Source organism: Rhipicephalus microplus, chromosome 4, assembly GCF_043290135.1.
Source record: "Rhipicephalus microplus isolate Deutch F79 chromosome 4, USDA_Rmic, whole genome shotgun sequence".
NCBI lineage: Eukaryota > Metazoa > Arthropoda > Arachnida > Ixodida > Ixodidae > Rhipicephalus > Rhipicephalus microplus.
Genome location: NC_134703.1, coordinates 133,289,128 through 133,313,372, shown reverse-complemented (window position 1 = coordinate 133,313,372; position 24,245 = coordinate 133,289,128). Strand labels below are relative to the sequence as shown.

At 47.5% G+C, this 24,245-nt stretch overlaps 1 long non-coding RNA gene across 1 annotated transcript; it reads left to right on the top strand.

The window, feature by feature from the left end:
• Nucleotides 1-3,826: 3,826 nt before the first annotated feature.
• On the top strand, nucleotides 3,827-22,258 carry LOC142814014 (uncharacterized). The gene is made up of 2 exons (XR_012894774.1): nucleotides 3,827-4,021; nucleotides 21,301-22,258. It is a non-coding gene; the product is annotated as an uncharacterized LOC142814014 (long non-coding RNA).
• The last annotated feature ends 1,987 nt before the right edge of the window (nucleotides 22,259-24,245 follow it).

Sequence of the window (24,245 nt, the reverse complement as noted above, 5' to 3'; positions counted from 1 at the left end):
CCAATGGCTGCTAATGGGAAATGAGAGACAGGAGAATTCGGCTTTTACTTTCTTACGGCTTGCGCTTCGTAACTACTTCCCACCTTTAGCCACCTCGAGTTCATGTTATATACTGTTCATTGTATTCATGGCACTGCGGCTCCACGCTCGCTAAACATTTTTAAAACTAAGGAGGTTACACCCAGCGAGTTTAACATAGCAACCCTTTTTTGTCAGGTAGTGCTCAATGTACATGCCCATGGCTGCTAATGGGGAATGAGAGACAGGAGCATTCGGCTTTTAGTTAACGCGCACGTCGCAAACTTTTTATTGTTCAACAAAGCACAGGAAAAATCTCCCACCGGCACCAGCTTGCAGGTCAAAGTGTAACACTGTTACACACTACGACTACGACTACGGCAACGAGGGACGAACGGGTGCCGCTTCAAGGAGCTTCGCCCCTAAAAGTGGCTTTGAACGTTTTACCTTTTTATCTGCTTGCTCTCTCTTTCGGGTCATCGTTCCCAAGGAAACGTACTGTGGCAACGACTACAGTGAAGCGTGTCGAGTACGTCAGGAAGTGATAGAAAAAACTTCCACTCGAACTTTATCATTTCTTCTAGTACAAACGAGAAATGTCCTCCGTGGCTGAAAGCTGCCGTCAGCAGCTTGACTGGGCCCAGTAAGCACTGTACATGACAGCACCAGAACATAAACGTTTTTTTGACAAAAGAAGTTTGGCACTTAGATGCATGATCACAGGAGTTTGAACATTGATTGATACATATGTTGGCATAAATAGCAAAGCATTAAAACAAAGTTTGATCATTTCATTTACATTGTTATACATGAGTATACCGTGTGCATGCTTACATGTTAGCAAACTAGATCTTTGATTTCTCGCGAGATAATTTAGTAGCGTGAATGAGTGTGTATAATTTTCGGTTACTTCTGTTTGAGGGATTGCAGCCTATATCCAGTGCGAAAACGTGCTACAAACCAAGATTCAGGGATTCTTAGATGCACAGATATACGTTGTGGTGTTTTAGGGTCACTACCAATGTAAAAAAATCACTTTATTCCTCCTTTACAAAATAAAATATCTGCAAAACACGGTATTTGTATAGAACCAATCTACCCGAATTATTTTGTATTTTGGTGACAATGTTTCTGTTGTGGACCATCTACTGTGAATCACCACGTACGGTAGATAGAACATTGTGCTTTGTGTATTATTGGTGATGTATAAAAAAGTGAGTGAGTGAGTGAGTGAGTGAGTGATACTCCGACAAGAGCAGGCAATGACTGAGAGGGGATTCACTGGGTGTGAAAAGCTGCAAGGAAGTTCGCAAATGTGCTGGCCGCTTATTGTCGCGCAGTGGCTTATACGCTTGCCATGCGCGTGTGTATGGTTGGAAAGTAGGTGTAATACACATTCCCTAAGATTTTGTTAAATAGCTTGCAAAAGGTTGAACCTGAATACTAGCCTACAGAATATGTGCGCCAAGTAGGAAAATCACTTTGTTCTGTTCTTCATCAACGCAGGACAGGCTAGAGTAAAACTGGTAGGAAGCATGTGATATGCACCTGTCAAGATCTTGAAGAAGGCTATGGACTACAATACAGGCTTTCTGCTCAACTTAGACCATCATTGCCGTAGGTTTCCCTTCGAGAACAGTTCTAGAAACAAAAGAAATCATTCCTGATTTTCAGATCTTCCGAAGAATTGAAAGCATGCCATGACTGTGTTACCGTAAAGTGTACATATACATGAACATCTAACGACATCACTGTCTATCCGAAAATTGAAGCCACAAAGCAGTCTTCTAGGAATCCTGAGTGCGCTGACAGAAAGTAGTATCACTCCGCATACTGGAACACCTTTTGTTGTACGGTTTTCGAAATCCGGCATGCGGTCGCAGATACATCTTTGTCCATGTAAAAATAATTCAGGTGTCATTTCTATAAGGTCTTTAGTGAAGCCCAGCAAGAACCCAGTTATTCCATGACCGTTTGTAACACCTTAGAATCCCTTTGTTATTTTGTAACACAAAGTAACCGGCACTTGTTGCACAACGAGCATGCGCACAGTATACCACAAGATGCACGAATTGTCACTCAAATACGCTGCAGCACGGGATGTAACGCCTACAGCTAACTTGCGACAATTTTTGAGCTTCTAGGTCCCCATGATTCACAGTTGGAGCATTTTACGACGAAATCTTTCCCGCTGTCATTTATATGGGTGAGCTACATGCGGCATAGATTGCGAGATGTCAAGTAAAAGTTGGTGGCCAAACCACGTAAAGTTATTTAATACCTGTCCTGTCAACCTAATGCCCAAAAAAGCTATCTCAGTACACGGACCTTCTTAATTGATATCGAGAACGTTTTCCCATGTCTTTAATCAGTGGAACTGTTTGTATCGAGAAATGCCAAAGCTTAGACTTAGAAGTTGGGATATTTGGTTATGATGAAGCAAGCGCTTCCGTGTGCGCTTGCTGCCTCCCATGAATATCTTTTTCTTATGTTTGCTTAAACCTTATGCAAAATTCGAATCTATACAAACAGTATAGTTAATATCTCCATTATAAAAATGGGTATAACATGAAAGTAAACCGTGTGCTTACAGGAGTAGTTTCATGTTTGCTGTACATCGATATGAGAGAGCTTATACAAAGTAAAACTTCTTTTGGGCCTAGTTGGTTCACAACCATAGATGCACATAGATGCAACCATAGATGCACAACCATAGATGCAACCATAGATGCACTGCGGCGGATGCATTTCCGATGGAGGCGGAAATGTTGTAGGCCCGTGTGCTCAGATTTTGGTGCACGTTAAACAACCCCAGGAAGTGGAAATTTCCGGAGCTCCCACTACGGCGTCTCTCATAATCATATGGTGGTTTTGGGACGTAAAAGCCTACATCTCAATCAATCAATTAACAAACAAATTAAGGTTAGCATAGTAGGTAGGGACTGGTTTATGTGCCGATTCTTCGAATTCGATTCTGTCATTCACCGGTCAAGGCAACTGCCTCCTGCTAGCGATGATGTGAGAATGGCGTTAGGCTCAACAATGACAAGATTTTTTGCATAATATGGACAATAGTATTCTTATCGGAATGCTGCCCAATGGGCGCTGTAGCCCCCTTAGATTCGAAAACACACGAAGGCTTCGTACAACGAATCACTCTTCGTGTAGTGGTTTTTATGAAGCTGCGGTCTTTCCATGAAACTTTTCGGCACTCTGAATAATTGGTAAATTCTTCTGCTGATTAGCCGATGCAAGCTTTCCACGAGTGCTGCACGTCACTAAACGCTGCACCGTTTTCGCCCAGAGTTACTGCGCAGAGAATACTCGCCGTCCGCGACGGCGCGTTCGTCAGAGCGGAACGCGATCATCGCACACGCACAGCTGATGATGGTTCGCAGTAAGCGGCTTGGTCTTTGTATGAGAGGGAGGGTAGGCGCCTCGCCCGAAGCCGGGTCCTTCGCAGCCGCCTGAGCAAAGCAGTGGGCGGCGGCAGATGAGGAGGGCGTCTCGCGTCTGCTGCTGGCCGAAAACAAAGCGTTCCCGTTGTGTTGTCCCCTCTGCGAAGGCCCTCTATCGGTCGCGTAATTACCGTCGCCTGCTGGCTGATCCTCTCAAGCTGGGAGCAAGAGGGGAAGGGACGCAATGCTCCACCGCGGCTCTCGCTTCTCGGAAACTACGAGGTTCTTCGCTGAGCCACCGCTTCCGCTGTTTGCTCGCTTGCCTTCGCTGCTGTGCAGGAGCCGATGAAGCCGCCGCCGCGTGCGCCAACACACAACTGAGCCGCGTTGTGCGGAGTTCTTCCGCGGCTTTTACGAGTGCTACAATGATTTCACACTTATATAAACTGCGCGCTTCGTGCTGACACATAACGGAAGCTCTTCACTCGACGCTTTATAGGAGGCCATTTGTCGGTTGTGGATTATTCTCTGTATATTCTTGGCGGGCCCTTGGTGCGTCCTCCCCATTGCTGAGACTTCAATCGTCAGGAAGTCACTCTGACCACGTGAGATCTACTTATATCCACCCGTCTCGATAAGCTACAGAAACAGCGTATGTTTAACTGTGTGACCGCCGTTTCAAAGTGGATACAACGTAAGTAACTCGGTTACGATGCTCCGGAGCGTTCTTCGCTCGCGAGTATTCTCAGCTAATGAAAATCGTAGTAATGATTGCGCTTTATGTTGTCTATATTGAATATATGAGAAAGCCGAAAATAATAAATAAGGATTTTTTTAATTATTATTTTAGCGTTCAACAATCGCCGAGGCACACCCTGTAATGCATTGTAACACTCCACAGTACAGCTGGTATGCATTAAAAACAGCTTGGTGATTTTTCTCAGAAGACTGCATTGTATATCAGGCTGCAAACGGGTCACTTTGTTGTGAGCAAGACAGCAGCGAAATGATGATAAATTTTCGTCTGAGCGCTAGTGTAGTTGCCTGCAGTGGAATTCAAGATATTTTGGTGCTGAGGCTAATGAATTTCAGCCGGTGGTGGCGAATTGTTTTTCACTGATAGGTTGGAATATGAATAAGTTGGCCAGTGGGCAAGAAGAATAGATACGAGAAAGAAGAATGTGTCAGATTCGTAAAATAGAATAACCTATTAACCTCGTTTTCAAGTGTGAAAGCGAGGTCGTAAAAAGCATGCGGCACTTCTCTAATGGCTCCTAGAGTGTGAACCGAAGTCTCCGAGGTGTACCACTAGTGCTTAATTGACCGAGGCTGCACGAATGCACAGCGCACGTCGGTGTCGTAAAACGGTATACGCCTCTCTTGATAGACTTCGCGTAAGGCTGCCGTCATTAGAGACGTGTTGACGTCGCTACGAACACGGCTTTTAGCGGGTCGTATCCCTCAAGTGACCGTAAAAGTGTTGCAGCGTGCAGTTATCACGTCCACATGGGCTTCGCAAACGGCGTACTACGCGTATAGCAGGTGTCATTACAGAACGGAACTGCATCCCAAGTTCGGTTGTTGCAGCGAGTTTTCTCTTTGGCAGCTTTTTTTTTTCTTTTTTTTTGCCCTTCAGAGATTATAACGACAGGGTTGGGTGCCTCAGCAGAGAACAAATCGCCACTTGTTTTCTTGAAAGGACACAAAAAAAGAACTACGAGGGTTTAAAGACGTATTTCATGGCAATTTTCTCAGCACTGTGCGAAGAAATACTTTTTTCAATGAGAAAGGTGGTCAAGCCTGAACTGCCGCTTGCTTTGATGCTGCCCTCAGCTGTAGCTTCCGACGTTGCATCGAAAATCTTGTTTTTCAGGAAAAAAAATAGAGCACTTCCTGTTTCGATTGCTTTATTTGTGCAATTGGCTGTACAAGCCTAACAGAGACAAAAAGATTAGGGCTATGGCTAATACCACTAAGGTGCTTTTTCTGTAAAAAAGCCAACACACTCTAGCTAACGCGCAGGCGAGTCGCTAAACACTGTTTGCTGCAGAGCAAAAGAGGAAAGCTGTATTGAAGAAAGAAACGATGATGATGATGATACTGATACACAACAGCCGGCACAGCCTGGAGCAAAAAAGCGTAAGACGACGTTGGTGGCTGGTTATTGATGAACTGTCGCCATCTTGTTCGCCGAGCACGGTGCATCGTACTTAATTTAATATATAAGTTACCCGTAACATTATTGGTGGAGGTGGACGACTCCCGTAAATCGATGGAGACGCGCAGCGGTCGCAACACCGGGGACTCTTCGGCTACTTCAACTGCCAGTGCCTCATCCCCACCGGTCTCTCGATCCGAGTCGACAACCTACGTCACGCTGCCACCCCTGCGTGATCCTAGAACTTTCTCCGCTGACGGTACCATCGACGTTGACTCCTGGCTGCACCGGTACGAGCGAGTCAGTGCTACCCACCGCTGGGATCCCACGCTCATGCTCGCCAATGTTGTGTTCTATCTCGACGGCACGCCGCGGACATGGTTCGAAACCAACGAAGCCGAAATGACAAGCTGGGATATTTTGAAATCGAAGATCCGCAGTCTTTTCGGCGATTCATCTGGTCGTCAACTCACTGCCAAGAGGACTCTAGCCACTCGCGCCCAGACGTCTACTGAATCGTACGTTTCATACATTCTTGACGTCTTGGTCGACCAGCGCATGTCAGAAGGAGAAAAAGTTAATCACGTTCTTAAAGGGATTGCTGACGATGCCTTCAACCTGCTGGTTATTAATAATGTCACGAGCATCGACGCGATCCTGACAGAATGCCGCCGTCTAGAACAGGCTAAAGCCCGCCGCGTTCCCACGGCATCACGCGCCTGCCGAACACAGCTGTTACTTCCTCTTGTGATGACGCCGTCCGCCCAGTTCCCTGATGTGGCAACCTCACCCGCATCATTCGTCACGAGGTCGAGGCAGCCCAACCAGTTGCTACTCCATTTCCAACGCCTGATCCTTCACCGACCACTATCTCGCTGATACAAGCCGTCGTTCGTCAAGAATTATCGAACGTCGGCCTACACCCCATTCAACCAGTCTACTCTGCCGAGCCTTTTTGTCGTCGTCCCTCCGCTCCTCAATTTAGTTCCAACTACTCTCGACAGCGCAATTTGTCCGAATGGCGTACACTGGACGACAAGCCCATATGCTTCAACTGCCGACGTGTCGGTCATCTTGCTCGCCACTGCCGCAATCAATGGGCTCCGCCGGCACACTATGGGCCTCCTACCCAGGCCACTTCTGTCCACCAGTCGTCATCGACATTTGATTTTGATTCCCCTATGCCGACAACATCCTCTGATTCTGCCGCACCTCTTACGAAACCTCGCTACGCCCGCTCACCATCCCCTGCGCACCGTCAATCTCATTCGCCCCTACAACGCCGTCCTGCCTCTCCCACCTATTCGCAGCGCCCCCGACCAGAAAACCAGGCAGCGCAGCTTCTGGAGGTGGAGCCGTATTGACGACGACCTCTGCAAGAAATCCTTGTGTAACATTACCGACCACCCGGAATCTGTTGAACAATAATTTAGACAATGTACCTGTCCGCGCGTTCATCGATACCGGCGCGCATGTGTCCATAATGAGTGCTGCTCTTCGTTGCCGCCTAAAGAAAGTTATCACACCCGCCTTGAACCGAGCCGTTCGAGTCGCCGACGGGGAACTGCCGCGATTATAGGCATGTGCTCTGCCCGTGTGACTATCGCCGATAGAAGCACTGCTGTTGTTTTCACCGTTATAAAAAATTGCCCTCATGAAGTAATTCTATGCATGGATTTTCTAACCGCTCACTCGGCCCTTAAAGACTGTTTAGCTGGCTGTCTTGACCTTGAAATGCCTCTACTTTCGGATCTGACCAACCCACCCCAAAGTCACCTTTGCTGCATTGATTTCGCACGCCTTCCGCCTAACTGTGTCCAACATATCGACCTCTTCTCTACACCACCTGTACCTAGCGACGATTACATGGTGGCCCCAATTCATGCCATGATGCTTAAGCATGGCGTCGCTGTTCCGCAGACCATTTTGACAATCGTTGAAAACGGCACATGCCTTCCTATTGTCAATTTTGCCCTCACTGCCCAAATTCTTCCACAAGGTATCTCCCTGGCCGATATTACTGCGCTACAAGACCATACGGTTAAACCCTTCAGAATGGATGATTGATGCACCTCAGACCATGAACCAACTCTATCACGTTCATAGGGCGTCGACGTTGACCACATGGTACCATCAGACCTCGCTCCTGATCAAGGGGAAGCCCTTCGTCACGTCCTGGAGTCGTATAGTGACATTTTCGACTTCCCCAGCATGGCTTTAAGCCGAACGAGAGTTGTTACTCATCGCATCAATACTGGTGACTCGAGTCTCATTCACCGACGTCCATACCGTGTTTCCGCGTCCGAGCGCACAGTCATACAACAGGAAGTCGAAAAGATGCTTGCAAAAGACATAATCGAGCCCTCTTGTAGCCCCTGGGCTTCTTCTGTCGTCCTGATTGGAAAGAAGGATGGAACATGGCGCTTTTGTGTAGATTATCGGCATGTCAACAAAATTACGAAGAAAGATGTTTACCCGTTGCCTAGAATCGACGATGCCTTAGACTGCCTTTACAATGCTACGTATTTTTCCACTATCGACCTTCGATCTGGCTATTGGCAGATCGCTGTGGACGAGATGAACCGTGCAAAGACCGCATTCGTCACTCCCGACGGGCTTTATCACTTCAAAGTTATGCCCTTTGGTCTCTGTAATGCGCCGGCCGCATTCGAAAGAATGATGGACTCATTGCTCCAAGGGTTTAAATGGTCAACCTGCTTATGTTATTTAGACGACTTTATCGTTTTCTCGCCCACATTCGACTCCCATCTCAAGCATTTATCAGCGATTCTTCAAGTTTTTCGGCGAGCCGGACTTCAACTGAAGTCGTCGAAATGCCACTTTTCTCGTCGTGAAATAACCGTGCTTGGCCACACCGTCGATGCCGCAGGAGTCCGCCCAGATCCCGAGAAAATTCGCGCCGTCACGGACTTTCCTGTTACGAAGTCAACAAAGGATGTTCGCAGTTTTGTGGGCTTGTGCTCCTACTTTCGACGGTTTGTTAAGGATTTCGCCATCATTGCACGCCCACCCACAAACCTCCTGAAGAAGGACACGCCGTTTTTCTGGGGCGCTGATCAAGCCTCATCTTTTTCCCAGCTCACGACGCTCCTTACCACACCGCCTATTTTAGCTCATTTCGATCCATCAGCTCCAACCGAGGTTCGAACTGACGCTAGTGGGCATGGCATCGGGGCAATGCTATTGTAACACCAGCGCGGACATGACCGTGTTATAGCATATGCAAGCCGACTGCTATCTACAGCCGAGCGCAACTATTCAATCACGGAGCGTGAGTGTCTCGCTCTTGTGTGGGCAGTCGCCAAGTTTCGCCCATACTTATACGGGCGTCCATTCCGGGTAGTCACCGACCACCATGCGCTCTGCTGGCTGGCCTCACTCGAGGATCCCACAGGACGCCTCGCTTGTTGGTCCCTACGACTACAAGAATACACGTTCACCGTATCATAGAAAACAGGGCGGTCACATCAAGATGCGGATTGTTTATCACGCTACCCTGTGGAAGAGGCTGCCTACACTGACACCTTTCCAGACCTTCTGTCTGTGACGCAGCTACTCAACCTTGGCCACGAACAACGCCGGGATGCTTCCCTGCGAACCATCATTGACAAGCGTGAGTCAATGCCTCGCGACGCATCTCTACAAATGTTCCTGGTAAAAGACGGCATCCTGTATCGCCATAACCTTGATCCATATGGCCATGACTTGCTCCCCGTCATACCAGCACATCTTCGTGCGACTGTTCTCAACCAACTTCATGACGCTCCTTTGGTGGGCCACTTGGGCGTCTCTCGCACATACGACCGTGTACGTCGTCGTTTCTTTTGGCCTGGTCTTGCCCGCTCTGTTTGACGCAACGTCGCCGCTTGTGAGCCCTGCCAGCGCCGCAAAAAGCCATCTTCCCTACCAGCTGGATTCCTTCAGCCGATCGACATTCCCATTGAACCTTTTTTTCGAGTTGGCCTCGACTTGCTTGGTCCATTCCCGATCTCTAGCTCAGGCAACAAATGAATCGCTGTCGCCACTGACTATGCGACACGGTACGCTATCACACGAGCACTTCCGACGAGTTGCGCAACCGATGTGGCTGACTTTCTGGTATATGATATTATTTTAGTACACGGAGCTCCACGCCAACTTCTCACTGACTGGGGCCGGACCTTCTTATCAGCTGTCGTTGATGAAATCCTGCGCTCTTGCTCTGCCAAGCACAAGTAAGCCACTCCGTACCATCCGCAAACAAACGGTCTTACGGAGCGCCTCAACCACATCATAACCGACATGCTTTCTAATTACGTAGCGGCCGATCACCAGGACTGGGACGTTCATTTGCCATTTGTGACGTTCGCATATAATTCGTCACGTCATGACACTGCCTGCTATTCACCATTCTATCTTCTGTACGGCCGAGAACCCGCCCCACCGTTTGCCACCTCGCTGCCCTCGGTCACTGAGTATGCCGGCGAAGCGATCGCGCGAGCTGACCACGCACGCCAACTCGCCCGAAGCCGCCTGCAGGCCTCACAAGAGCACCAAAGACAGCTCTACGATTCCCATCATCGAAACGTGCACTTTTCACCGGGTTCCCTTGTCCTCCTCTGGTCCCCCACTCGGCGTGTAGGGCTTTCTGAAAAACAGCTGTCACGCTATACTGGACCATACCGCGTCGTTCACCAGTTAACTGACGTTACATACGAGATTGTTCCAGCCAATTCAACGTCATCATCGTCAGCTTCAAGTGGCATCGTGCACATAGCTCGACTCAAGCCTTATCACCCTCCTTCTACCGCATCCGAGTTGCTCAAGCACCGAGACGGTGCTTCTACCGCCGGGAGGTTATGATACACAACAGCCGGCACAGCCTGGCTGCAAGAAAGAGAAAGACGACGTTGGTGACTGGTTGTTGATGAACTGTCGCCATCTTGTTCGCCGAGCACGGTGCATCGTATTTAATTTATTAAATAAGTTACCCGTAACAATACAACACTCGTTATTTATGAAAAACGGAAGAAAAAAGGAAGGGGCGAATGTCAAGGGTGGTTGGTCCATTCCAGGACACCAGTGGCCGCTGCAGCTCGCCAGGCTTGATACAGGAGACCCCTTTGGGTCTTCAGGTCAGGTCGGGCGAGGACAGCTTCTCAAGGCTCCCCCAGTAGCGTGAGTATCAGAGGCGATTGAACCTCCATAGGCTTGTTCCGGCAGTCCCATGTGACGTGTTGCAACGTCGGTCGTGACTCGCACCACGGACATTGGTTTACATATGCATTGGGGTTTATGTAATGCCACCTCTCCAAATCTGGATAGATGTTAACCTGAATTTGTCTTAGCTGGCGAGCTTCGTCAACAAAGTGGATGGCGTTGGTGGTGGTGGTGTTGCAGCAGGCGGGGTTTCTGCCCTGCATGGCCGGCAATTGTTCCGCCTAAAACAAAGTGGAAGCGCTTGGTGTGTGCAACACTTTTGAAGAGTTTGCGGCAGCAACACTACTCTCGTAGAAGGAATGACTATGTCTTACAAAGGTAGGAAGAAAAACCCTCACTCGCTTGGGATACCGTACTATAACGCAATACTGCCGGGAGAACACTACTACCATGGTTAGGAAAACACGCACACACATAACCGTCTGCCCCATTCCGCGAAACATGAAGAAAGAAAAAGAGAAGAGTAGGGCACAAAAAGAGTCACGAGCTCGTGAAAGGGCCGAGGACAACGGCCATTGAAAGGCCCGTATCATCCCACCGTGCCTTCAGGGCACGGTGTTCGTTTGATTCGCCGGCGCCATGTTTGTGTCGTCATCTTTCTCTGCAGGCACAAGAGAACAGGAAACAGGACCCAACTACGCCTTCTCTGTGTTCGATCTCACTCCCATTCACAAAACTACGCCTAAAGCATTCGGCAGCATGTATTCAGACAACACGTGTCCGAGTCACACACAGCGTCTCTCCCCTCCAGTACACTTTAGTGCAGCGTTCGCGTTGACAAGTACGCGCGCGGTTCCACTGCAAACGCGAATTACCCTAATTGGAGACTGTCCGCGTGCCGTCTTCGTCGCCATTCAGAGAGCGTCGGTTCTTGTTTTATATGCGGAGCATCTAATACTCGAGGCTTGTAGTGCGGCGCCGTCCGCAAGCTTCCTCCTCCTTCTTCCACCATCTGTGCATCCCTTCCTCCTCTACACACCGCGCGCGCTTCACTCCTCCACCATCTGTGCGCCCTTCCTCCTCTACACACTGCGTGCGCTTCTCCTCTTCGCGAACATTCGCTAGCTGTATAATGTAGCGCGCATGCGCCGTCACGCTTCGAGAACATCGGCAGCTGACGCGCGCGCATGCGCCGTTGCGCTTCTCCCTCTTCTCGAACATTCGACAGCTGACGCGCGCATGCACCGTCACCCACCATCTGTGCCGCGCGAGCTTCTCCCCTTCGAGAACATTCTACAATTCTCCTGATTCTCCAGTGGACGCGCATGCGCCGTCGCGCTTCATGAACATTCAACAGCTGACAGTGCATGCGCCGTCGCGCTGTATATATACTCAAGGTCGGCGCTCACTCGCTCAGTTGCCGCTCGTCGGTTGGTTTGTACGGCGCGTCGACGTCCAAGGTCGCGGTGAAATGAATTCCAACGAATCCACAAACACAATGATCGACGTCCCTTCGACCAGTGCCGCCCTTTCGCATACGTGTGTACGTGTTCACTCATTTAACACCCCCTCCTACAACCACGTTAACCAATTTAGCCATTGACCCAAGTAAGTCGCAATTTAACACCCCATTTCACAACCACGTTAACCAATTTAGCCATCGACCCAAGTAAGTCGCACTTTAACACCCCGTTAACCAATTATATGCTCCGCATCCTCCTCAGTGCTCCCCCGAGGGAAGCTGCGGGCAATTTTTTTTTGCCACTTTGCATTTCGATTTGTCTACGGCGTGCAGGATTTTCGACGGTCAAACTGCATCGTCACAAGAGAGAATCGAATGAAATCATGGGTTTGCTAAAAAATGCGAAGAATTTTTAGCGAACTTCGGCGACTTTGAGCATATCTATCTATCTATCTATCTATCTATCTATCTATCTATCTATCTATCTATCTATCTATCTATCTATCTATCTATCTATCTGTCTATCTATCTAGCCGCCTACGTTTTTTAGATGCGGAGCATCTAATACTCGAGGCTTGTAGTGCGGCACCGTCCGCAAGCTTCCTACTCCTTCTTCCACCATCTGTGCATCCCTTCCTCCTCTACACACCGCGCGCGCTTCACTCCTCCATCATCTGTGCACCCTTCCTCCTCTACACACCGCGTGCGCTTCTCCTCTTCACGAACATTCGCTAGCTGTATAATGTAGCGCGCATGCGCCGTCACGCTTCGAGAACATCGGCAGCTGACGCGCGCGCATGCGCCGTCGCGCTTCGAGAACATCGGCAGCTGACGCGCGCGCATGCGCCGTTGCGCTTCTCCCCCTTCTCGAACATTCGACAGCTGACAGTGCATGCGCCGTCGCGCTGTATATATACTCAAGGTCGGTGCTCGCTCGCTCAGTTGCCGCTCGTCGGTTGGTTTGTACGGCGCGTCGACGTCCGAGGTCGCAATGGTCGACGTCCCTTCGACCAGCGCTAGCCAAAGTGTTGGCGGAACCGCAACCAAGTCGTCGTCCGAAGACAAGGCAGCGCGGAGAAGAGCTCGCGACGCCGAACGTAAACGTCGGCGTCGAGCGGAAGATGCTCAACTTAGAGAACGTGAAGCCGCTGAGAGAAGTCAGCGTCGAGCAGCAGCACCGGATTCGGCCGCTTTGAAACGTAAGCGTCGACAAGAGGACCCGGACTTTCGAAAACGGGAAGCCGAGTGCAAGCGTCGGCGACGAGAGGCCGATCCCGATGCTGCCCGCGAGCGCAAGCGCGCCGAGGTAGCGGCGTGGCGCGCCAAGCAGTATGCCACGCCCAACGCTCGCTTCAAGCGCGACTTCCTCGACCGAAGCTTCGGCCACACCTGCAAGGTGTGTGATCGTCTTTGGTTCGATAACAACTTAACTCGGATCGGCAACATTCAGAACAACTCCAAAGCGTTGTCGGTTCTTTGCGATACGTTTGGAAAGGGCACCGACTATGCCGACTACGTCGTGTGTGCTACGTGCAAGCAGTCGTTGATTGCCGGTCGAGCTCCGCATCCTCCTCAGTGTTCCCCCGAGGGAAGCTGCGGGCAATTTTTTAGCTCTCCTGGCCGTTTCAATTATGGTATCTATACCAAACTTGATATGACATAACATGACTGTATGAAGAACATATTTGACTAGTTATAACATGAAAATCATGACATGATTGTCATGAATGTCATGATTTACATTCCATGGTACTGCAGCTCTTCCGGTGGTGTCGTTCACATGCCATGTTGCGAAACTGGTATGGTATGGCATGATTGCATGGCGAACATAAATGACAGACCCTAACATGAAAATCATGACATGCGTGCCATGTAACAACAAGACTACATGCCGCGTTTATCTTGTGCTCGCGGCCGTTTCGCTAGCTCAACATACGCCAAATTTGGTATTACGTGACGTCAATGGATGACGAATGTATATGACTGGTGCAAACACGATAATCATGAAATACATGTCATATCATGATAATCATGATGTGAGAACATGACTACATGCCACAGTCAAGAAGCCAATACATTTTGACGTGACACGGTGCACGTGCTCGCCGGCGTTTATTTCGTTGCGTCACGCCAGCGTTGCCACGCCAGGCGCCGGTCCTGCCATATACTCGGAGGCGCGCGCCGCGCTGCGTTGCTTTCACGCGTGCGCGTTTCAGTGCGTCCGGCGTCCCTCCATCACGAAAAGAGCGAGATGCAGCATTGTCCGGGTAACGCATCGGCACGAAATGAAGCATGCCGTGTCGGTTGCCATCGGGCCGCGCCGACGGACGATGGTCGCACCTGGCGTCAGACTATAGAGTGCTCGCGTTTTGATAACGTAGCGTCGCTGTGCCCAACGTGCGCGCGCGTCAGCGCTACATTGGAGTATATTGGGCCCTTCATGATGCACTCGCGGCCGTTTCGCTTGCTCCACACATACCAAATTTGGTGTTACGTGACGACTGGTGCAAATATAGTAATCAGTGACACGCATGCCATGTAAGAACATGACAACATACCACGTTCATAGAGTGCTCGCGGCTGTTTCGCTAGCTCCACATATATTAAATTAGGTATCACGTGACGTCAATAGATGGCGAATGTAAACGACACATCCAAACATGATAATCATGACACGGAAGTCATGTACAGCATCATTTTCCTCGACCTCGGAGCGCTGTGGTGATTTTAAAGTGTCATATCAACCTTCCTCATTCGTGCTTCGCATATCACCGATTCCCACAGTACTTGGGACCTGCCATTTTTTTTTCTGGAATGTTGATCCCACCGAATTCTCTGGATAGTTGAAGTATGAAAGTTTTGAAAAGAGTTGATTTCTTTTATGCACACAGGTTTCTAAGTATATTAAAAATCTTTTAGATTTTTTTTGCTTGAAAATACGTAGCTGAACAAAGTTTGCTAGTACTGAAAACAACCTTAAAGACAGAATGCCAAAATATTACACTCGTCATGAATACCTTTCTACTGCTCTGTTTACGAAAAAAAAACGCACTACAGTGGAGGAAAGTGGCGGTGAGCGCAAAACATATGACGCTGTACTTTCTAAATGCTCCTTGTGGTTTTGTACGACGTACAATATTACAAAATGTGATGTCAGTAAAAAGAATCGGCCTACGAATATGTGGCTTAGTAGTCTGCATTCTGAAATAATATTACCTGCTTTGAATATATGGGCGAAGACAGGTGTGTTTTTTACCAGGTTTAAAACACAGACATACTGTTCTTGCATTCAATATTTAGATCCCACCTCAACTGGCTCACTCTATCCCATATATATAGTTTGGATTGCAGAAGCATGTATAATTGATTAGTATGTACCTTGAATCGGTTGCCTTTTAGTTGACGCATTGATCACGCTTTTTGAGGGCTCGCTCAACAGTGTCATGGGAGTTCCTTCTTTAATTTTTTTATGAGATGTGTTCCTAAGAAAGGGTAATATACACCATATGTAACATCAGACACTCCTTCTCCCTTATTTTTTATTTATTTATTTATTTATGATTGTATTTATTTATTTCATAATACTGCAGGCCAGAACGGCCCAGACAGGAGTGCGTTTACAAAATCAAGGGCAACAGTACAGAAATAATTGATCAACCATACCAGCATCATATGGAACCTATCAGCTTTGCTTTAAAGTGATGTGTAAGCAAAGAAATAAAAGACAACACCAGTACTATACAACATTGTCACAATAAGTTAACTAACAGTCTTAGCGATTCAATTGCAGATGTTGTTCAAGGGCTTCATCAAAATTGTCGGCCTCGCAAACAAACTCGGGTAGACTATTTCAATCCGAAACACTGCGGGGGAAAAACTCTGTATAAATGCCTCTGTTTTGGCAAAACAGTGTGTTGAATAGTGTGTTTGTGAGAATTGCGCGTAGTTCTGGCTGTAGTGGCTGTCAAATATTAGGGTGCACACATTTAAAGTTAACCGTTTAAAATATTACGCAAGAACTTATGTCGACTGACTTGTCTGCGGACAGCAAGTGGGGTTATATTGTAAGATTTCACAGCTTGAGTTGGGGAATCTAGCCTTTTATATTTATTAAATATAAATCTGATCGCTTTCTTTTGTAGCGCTTATAGGGTCTGTATATTCTTTTTTGTGTACAGATCCCATACCATGGACGCATACTCCAATTTAGGTCTGATTATCGCTTGAAGTTTAACATTCACAGTGTCCTTTGTGAGTGTCCTTTTAAAAAACACAGTGTCCTAAAAGCAGAAGTGCAAACTCACGAAATATGTGCCCCCCACGCCATGTCACTTGAAACGATGATTACCAAATACTTATATTGCGTTACCGATTTCACGAGAGAACCATGGATACTGTAGGTAAATACATTCGGGTTTGTTTTTCGGTTTATATTCTTGAGCACTATTTTATCAACGTTTCATTCCATGTCCCACGTTGTGCACCAATATTCGATGTCGCGAAGTGTTTGCTGTGAAAGGTTGTGGTCTTCAGAGCAGGTTATTTTTTTAATGCAACACAGTCATCTGCGAAAAGTTTGATAGACACTGAGTCAGAAATGTTTTGCACTATGTCAAGCTAGTAGTGCTTGAAGGGGCTCAAAAACGCTTTTTCAAATAACCACGGAATGAGTTCACTAGAAAAGCTTATTGCCTCTCAAATTCAACGCCGCAAAAATTTTAAGAATTCGTTTAGTGTGAGTGGAGATAAAAAGGTGTGTCGCATGCTGCAATTGCCTTCTCTCCTCTCCCGTCCCGACGAAAGCACTGGAAGCTAAGCAGGGAAAGATGGCAAGGCCACAGAAAAACGTCACACGCGCCTCGTGGCCTTGAGCACTTTTCTTTTTTTTTTCTTCCAATGCGCCGCTTTTTTGGTGTGGTCACACGCGCACGCGTGGACAAGTCACGGCCTCCCGCGGTGATCTCTGTAACGAGCGAGCGCGCCATGTTCAAATCAGCGAATAGCTGATAGATGGATAATTCACATGTGCTTTTTGGGCTTATTGCGCCTTTTGTCGAGAGAAGAAAAGCAATTTTTAGCTAATTTTGATAATTTATTGTGAATTCCAGGCCACGTGCTGTGGTATAATATTTGGCTCACGTGTTGTCGGGAGCCTCTACTACCGATCGGCAGTGTTTTCTGACCATGCTGAAAATGTGTTGCAGGGCCCCTTTAAGATAGTAGTGCATGGGTACATGATCTGACATTGATGAAACAAGACAGGCTACCACACACAAAATATTCACCCACTAGGTATAGCACTCGCCGTACTCGAGTTATCAGAAAGCGATCTCGTGGGCAGTATTACAGGGGTAGCTGGAGTTCTACAGTAACCTCCACCAGCCATCGATGAATGTCCAGCGCAATAGCCTGTGCATTCGACAGTCAATTTGCAGAATAATTACAATGAAACTGGTTCGTTCTCAAAAATTCATTACAAGTGATGAACATTGCTGAATCACTAGTTTTATTTAACTAGTCGATTCGCGCTGCTATATGCCACCAATTATTCCCGAATAAACGGTTAAGTCAAGATTGTTACTTCATTAGCAAATGGTAATTAGTTGACTACACATTCAAATTGTCGATGTAGATATCATTATGAAAACATTACCGCACTCTCTACGAGTCTTTGGATGCTCCGAGGATGCTTTCGGCACCTCTCCGTCTAAAGATGTCCGATTTATTGCCGGAGATAAACTTCACTTGATACTGTCTCCTCCCCGGTCGCGTCGCAGCTACGGTTCTCAGCTGCTGCCAGGAAAGACGCTGGCTCGATCGCGGCCGAAGTGATCGCATTTCGATCAAGACGATATGCTAGAGCGCGGCACTGATGTCAGTGCACGCTAAAGAACACCAGATGACCGAAATTTCCGAAGCCATCCCATACAGAGTCTTGCATAATCATTTGATGCTTTTGGGCAAGTTAAAGCCTAGATGTTTTTTTTTACATTTTTATGTTAAGTGAAAATTACGTCTGCTGGTGCAGTAAAGCAACACAAGTAATATGTGACACCTGTGGCAAGAAGTTCTCAATAATTTCGTAAAAGCTAGAAAGTAATGGCCCACATATTTTTTGACGAAACAAAACATATCAGGTCAATAAAAAGCTCTCTGTGTGGATGGCAGTAGAAGCAACACAGCGTAGATGAGTCACTCAGGAAAGCGGACCTATAGCTGAAATAACTTATGGCGAAATGAAGATGGCTTTTAGAGGTGAAGCTCCTTAACGCGTAGGCTGTGCGTCCCCTGTATGTAGCCACCTCTCGTTTAGTTCTTACAGTGTTCACTAGATGGCGGTATCGTCCCCTGTACGTAAGGAAATGGAGACTGACATGTGGAGAATGGGCATGATTAAGAAGTCCGCACTAGAGATCTATCGAACTTTTAAGCAGGAAATTGCCAAGGAAAGGATCTACGATAATACTCGGGGTAGTTCTCTACTGTTTGAGGCCAGGGCGGGAGTACTGCGAACCAAGACATATCGGGCCAAATACGAAGGGGTAGACACTGTATGCAGTGCGTGTGGAGAGGAATAAGAAACTGCCGAACACTTGATAATGTTCTGTAAAGAGCTTCACCCTATAGTTCAGGATGATGGCGCAGAGTTTTTCGAAGGACTGGGGTTTAGGGACCGGGAAGGCAAAATAGACTTTAAGCGGGTAGTCTTAACTAGAAGGAGGTTATCTGATTGGTGGCTGAACTCAAGGCACGAGTGAAAATTAAACTCTTCACTACCAAGTACGTATCCTCAAACTAACTTTTTAAAGAGAAATAAATAAATCTAGTTTTTGGTTCATTAAGTATTACGGCTTGGGGGCGCTAGCCACCGCCCGATCTAAAGGGTACAGCCGTATACATCCATTCATTCATCCATCGTAGCTACCTCTCGTTTAGTTCTTGCAGTTTTCACTAGATAGCGGTACTTGTAGCTCATGATGAAAATATTTAAGATGTTATAAACTAGACGGCGGTGTTTGTAGTTGGTGATGAAGATGGGAGATGTTAAAAAATAGGAATGATGTCACACATGGTGCGTGTCATTGGTGGAAGGCAATCGTTTGATTTAATGTGGCGACGTACGCTAGGGGGAGCGTTGTAATAAAATCGAGTGGGCAAAATGTACGAATGATTCATGGTTTACCAGGTTTACCTCCAGATTTTCGCCCACTCATCCTCATTCACTTCGTGGATATGGCTGCACTTTTTTTGTTTCATTATTTGAATTTTGTTTCTTGCAGTCATTCCCATTCTTTCATCCTACCTGATGAGAAAGTTGAGTAGCCAACCACAACTACGCTCGTCAAACCCTCTCGCCAAATTTTGTCCTAAATGTCGAAGCTGTGACATTCGAAGCTTCTCGCTGCACTTCTATATTAAATCGAGAAAGCACTCTTCCAACCTCATAACGCGGCCGACGACGCCTTGAAGAAGATTCACCACAGAAGCAGCGTAAGCGCGTGTTTTTATGCTACGTTCAAGTGTCGATATAGCGCGTTCACCTCTAGAAAGCTTCTGCACGTCTTTGGATTTCCTTGCACGTCGCTATAAAACACATCGAGTAGAGAGTGTAATGAAGTGACCGATGTATGGGACTGGAATTAACGGCTTTTGTGGGGGAGCGAAAGTGCGGCATTATTGCAAAGGGCAAAAGAAACAAAAACAAGAATGACATTAAGCTGTCACACGTTCGAAGCAAACTTCTTGATCAAAATCATATTGCCTTCAATATTGCTCGCGAGGCACTTGCCGATTTCACTAAAAGTCGAGTGCTCCCCTTATTCACCGGATATTGCACACCGTGGCGTGCCCACCGTCTCTCATTGGTTGCTCGAACTCCTGCTTAGAACCGACCACGAAGCGCCGAGGTGGCAGTTCCTGTTTTCCTGCAGGACAGCGCCACTTCAATAAAAATAAATCCTTCCCCGCACACCTGTGAAATTCGCGGTGGTGGCACCGATTGCAGGCTGCTCGAGAAACTGATTTCGAAAGTAAATGAAATAAAAGCTCCCATACCTTCCTTCCTTTTTATTTTAGGTATGAGGAGGTCGGAAGGAGTTTCAAAATTTCGACATCAGTAGCAAGAAGATTGTTCTGTCGATTCAGCAATAGCTTCTGATTTACTAGTTTCACTTCCCGAATGCACTGCTATATTCTCATCTACATTGTCTCTGCGTGCAGTCTGTCTTTTTTCCGTATTTTCTCGATTGATTGATTGATTGATTGATTTGTGGGGTTTAACGTCCCAAAACCACCATATGATTATGAGAGACGCCGTAGTGGAGGGCTCCGGAAATTTCGACCACCTGGGGTTCTTTAACGTGCACCCAAATCTGAGTACACGGGCCTACAACATTTCCGCCTCCATCGGAAATGCAGCCGCCGCAGCCGGGATTCAAACCCACGACCTGCGGGTCAGCAGCCGAGTACCTTAGCCACTAGACCACCACGGCGGGGCCCGTATTTTCCCGAGTCATGAAAGACCAAATGAAGTGCTTGATATCTGGTCAGTATTGCGATCGCCAAATCCCGTAAGAGAGGTTTTGACAAAGAAAGTAAAAGCTGTGTAGAATCGGTATATGCTTCACAGGGAGACACACTTTCAAGCCGTGAAAATATTATGTCTACCTACAGTATAAATTATTGCACACAGGCTAGCAGCTGGTCTGCAAGTTCTCGTGAATTTCAAGTTCAATGAAACAATGTTTTGCATTTCATACGACAATGATTTCTCATAAATATTGTTGTTATAATAGCCCCATTGACCATAATGAAGATGTGTTAAATTACCACAAGGTTAATGAAGTTCTACGGTGAAAGCAAGATTTTTATTATTTACTTGGAATGGACGTCATGGTAAATTCACAAATGGTTTAACTTATGCAAACTTTAGTGCTCCAGTTAAGTTGCACGATATTAGTTCATTGTTGGTTTCTAGGTAACATTTCGGCGCGCACTGCCAAGAATGTCCTCGAACCATTTCTCCCAGCTGTCCATACTATCACATTGGTTTCTTTCTGAGACTACTTGCTCACCTATGTGATTTACTCGTTCTGTTTATGCAGCGTCAAGTGATGGAGAAGGAGGCGGTGGCCGCGTTCCGCGCATCACGGAGCAGCCGGTGGACGTGATCCGCAAGCACGAGCCAGTGACGCTGAAGTGTGGCGCTGACGGCGATCCTCCTCCCTGAATCGCATGGAACCACGACGGGAGACCCGTGTGCAACTCAGCCACGCGCGGGTTTCTGCCCGAGGGTCAGCTCTTTTTCCTGCAAGTGCAGCACAGTCGCCTGGAACAGGACAAAGGACTGTACTGGTGCATGGCCACTAACGCAATGGGAACAGTCGGCTCCCGAAACGCAAGCTGGGGAGTCATACCACTGCTCCTATTGGTACTTGCACGCAGTGCAAGGATTGGCGAGTGCTTTGTGCGTGATCGACATTCATTAGGAGGGCTAGCACCATACCGTTAACGCTTCTGTCCATCTGTGCTCAACACACAGCCAACCGTGTGTGTGCCTGGTTAACTTCCCCGACTTCTCTCTTGTTCTCCTTTCTTTTCTGGGCTCTAGTCACGGTGTCCCTTCCACAATGACTGTGAACTTCAATGATGTAAACTTTAAAGACTCAACGCGTCAGCGTGTTTTCTGGTGTTAAACCTCAGGAAGTGCTTTTTGTTGCGACGGCGGTGAATGCGATGTTCATATACTGTTGTCGTAAAGTAGCTCTAGCTTTACGTCAACAGTGACCGTATTCTATGCGCTGGTCTTCATGTGTATCACATGCCTTAGCACTGCCGAATACCAAAATATCTCCTAGGTTAAGTTCTGCCGATGGAAATGTGCGACATGCGAACGGATTGAGCCGCAGTTTGCGACACCTCTCGCCCTGAGGAAAAGATAATATATTCGCAGATTTGTTCCAAGAGCAGTAGATACACTGAACATTCCTCAACGTACATCACTGTGAAATATACGGTCTGTATTATTCCAGAAAAGAGTGCTCATTGCATTTTCTACCTTAATAGTGCGTTGTCATCTTTATGGGGGAAGCGACCCTAGTGGAGATGTTACCATGTGGTGACATATTGATCGGTTTGCTCCAAACAGGGTCTCGCAAGTTACAGTGCGCACTTATCTGCATTTATGACCTGACAATACGACAAAAAATGAAGCTGTGAGAATGCTATTAATATTATCTGGGGGATTGACACCCAAAAACCACAACATGTTTTGAGAGGCCCCGTAGGTGTGAGCTCTTAAAATTTCGACCATCTGGTGTCCTTTATTGTGCATTGACAAGACGCAGTGCACGGGCGCCTATCATTACGCCTCCATGGAAATGTGACCACCGTCCCACAACCTTCAGGTCAGCACACGAATACCACAGATACTTCTTCACCACAGTGGACAAAAATTAAGGTCTGTCACAAGTTTGCAGTAAGCTAGGTGAACCTTGATTGCACAATCTGACTCAAGAGAGCCGGTGCAGAGGACGTCAGCAGTTGATTTGTGCAGAGTTCAGCGTCTGTTCGCACAGATGAGGTCATAGGCAATGAAATCGACAACCCTCTTTATGGTCCTTAACCAGACTTTTTAACGATGCTGACAATGTGAAAAGACCGACGAACAACCCGTGTAACTACAAGGTGCAGTATCTCTGGTAGAGCGTGCAATCACCGAGGCACGCTCTTGTCACATGCGTGTAGGCATGTACTCCAGCATAGACAATCTGAGCTAAAGCGCACGTAGGTTGGCATTCCACGGCTTCGGGCGGACGAAATCGCACGCATAATTGGTGTTAAAAAATCCTGGTTGCCTTTTCGCGTGAACGGGATTCCGTTGGCGAAGGCTAGCTGTGGTAATAAAAGAAAACATGACAGAGCCGATGGCCGGTGCTGGTGCCATTACTGGGCACCGATGGGCGGGTGGGCGTAAAAGCGGCTTTGAACTCGGAAGGCCTTCTTGTGTCGTTCGTGCCCGTGGCGACCGCTTTTCACGACGCCGACGCTGACGACTTGCCTGACCAGCTGTGTCCTCCTGCTTGCAGCCTTTGCAGTCGCTCTTCGCTACACGCCCAGACTGCCTGAGAGGCAGACCACTGCCCTAATATCGTTCGGCATCCCGACTGCAACAAGAGTGGGATTGCTCTGTGCTTATGCGGATACCACATCGTTCCACCATGCACGTGTTCAGACACGATTTAATGTATCAAGACAAACAAGACTTAGGGTGAAAGTATTCGCAGACGTCTCGCATTGGAACATATAGCGGTGCTTTCGTATTGCGTCATTTCCTTCAGGTAAGGTATGAGTTATCTTCCAGATTCTACTCTAGATAATCATAGTCATTCAACAGCAGCTAGTCATGTTGCCTGTTCCACAAGACCGCGCATCGAGACAGGTTAGAAGGTTCATTGCAGTGCAGGCAATTAGGCTGAAGTAACGTATACGATAACGCATAGTAAAACGGCTGGCTGCCTTCTCTCTTTAAACCAACAATACTCGTTAACTGTTGCGCATAAAGTAGGTAGACACGAACATAAGAGGCCCACGGACCACAACCTACCAACATCTTTCTTAGAAGACTGACGTGGCCTAATATACTGAGACGCAGGACTAGACTGATGTGACCTCGTATACTTAAATACAGAATCATACTGCACACGACAGCAAGTGTGAATAAATATATAAATATGTTAATAGTTCCCCCTCCTGATGTATTCCTGTGCTCAAATGTGTACCTTTTTAACGTGCAACGATTTACGAGTTATACGGCGAACTAACAAACCAACATTGATACCCTCCCAAACTACGAAAACGATGGCTACTACTACCACACACAAAATTGATTACGACAACAAAAACCCATAATCCCATGATTGACGCCCATGCACAGAGCCAAACTTTATTGCCCAGTGAGCGGTAGCCATTACAGACGTGCCAGGGTGCCCACTATACTGCGTAGTTTATGCGGCAAAAGAGCCCGTGTAGTGTTGCCGCGGAGCATTTT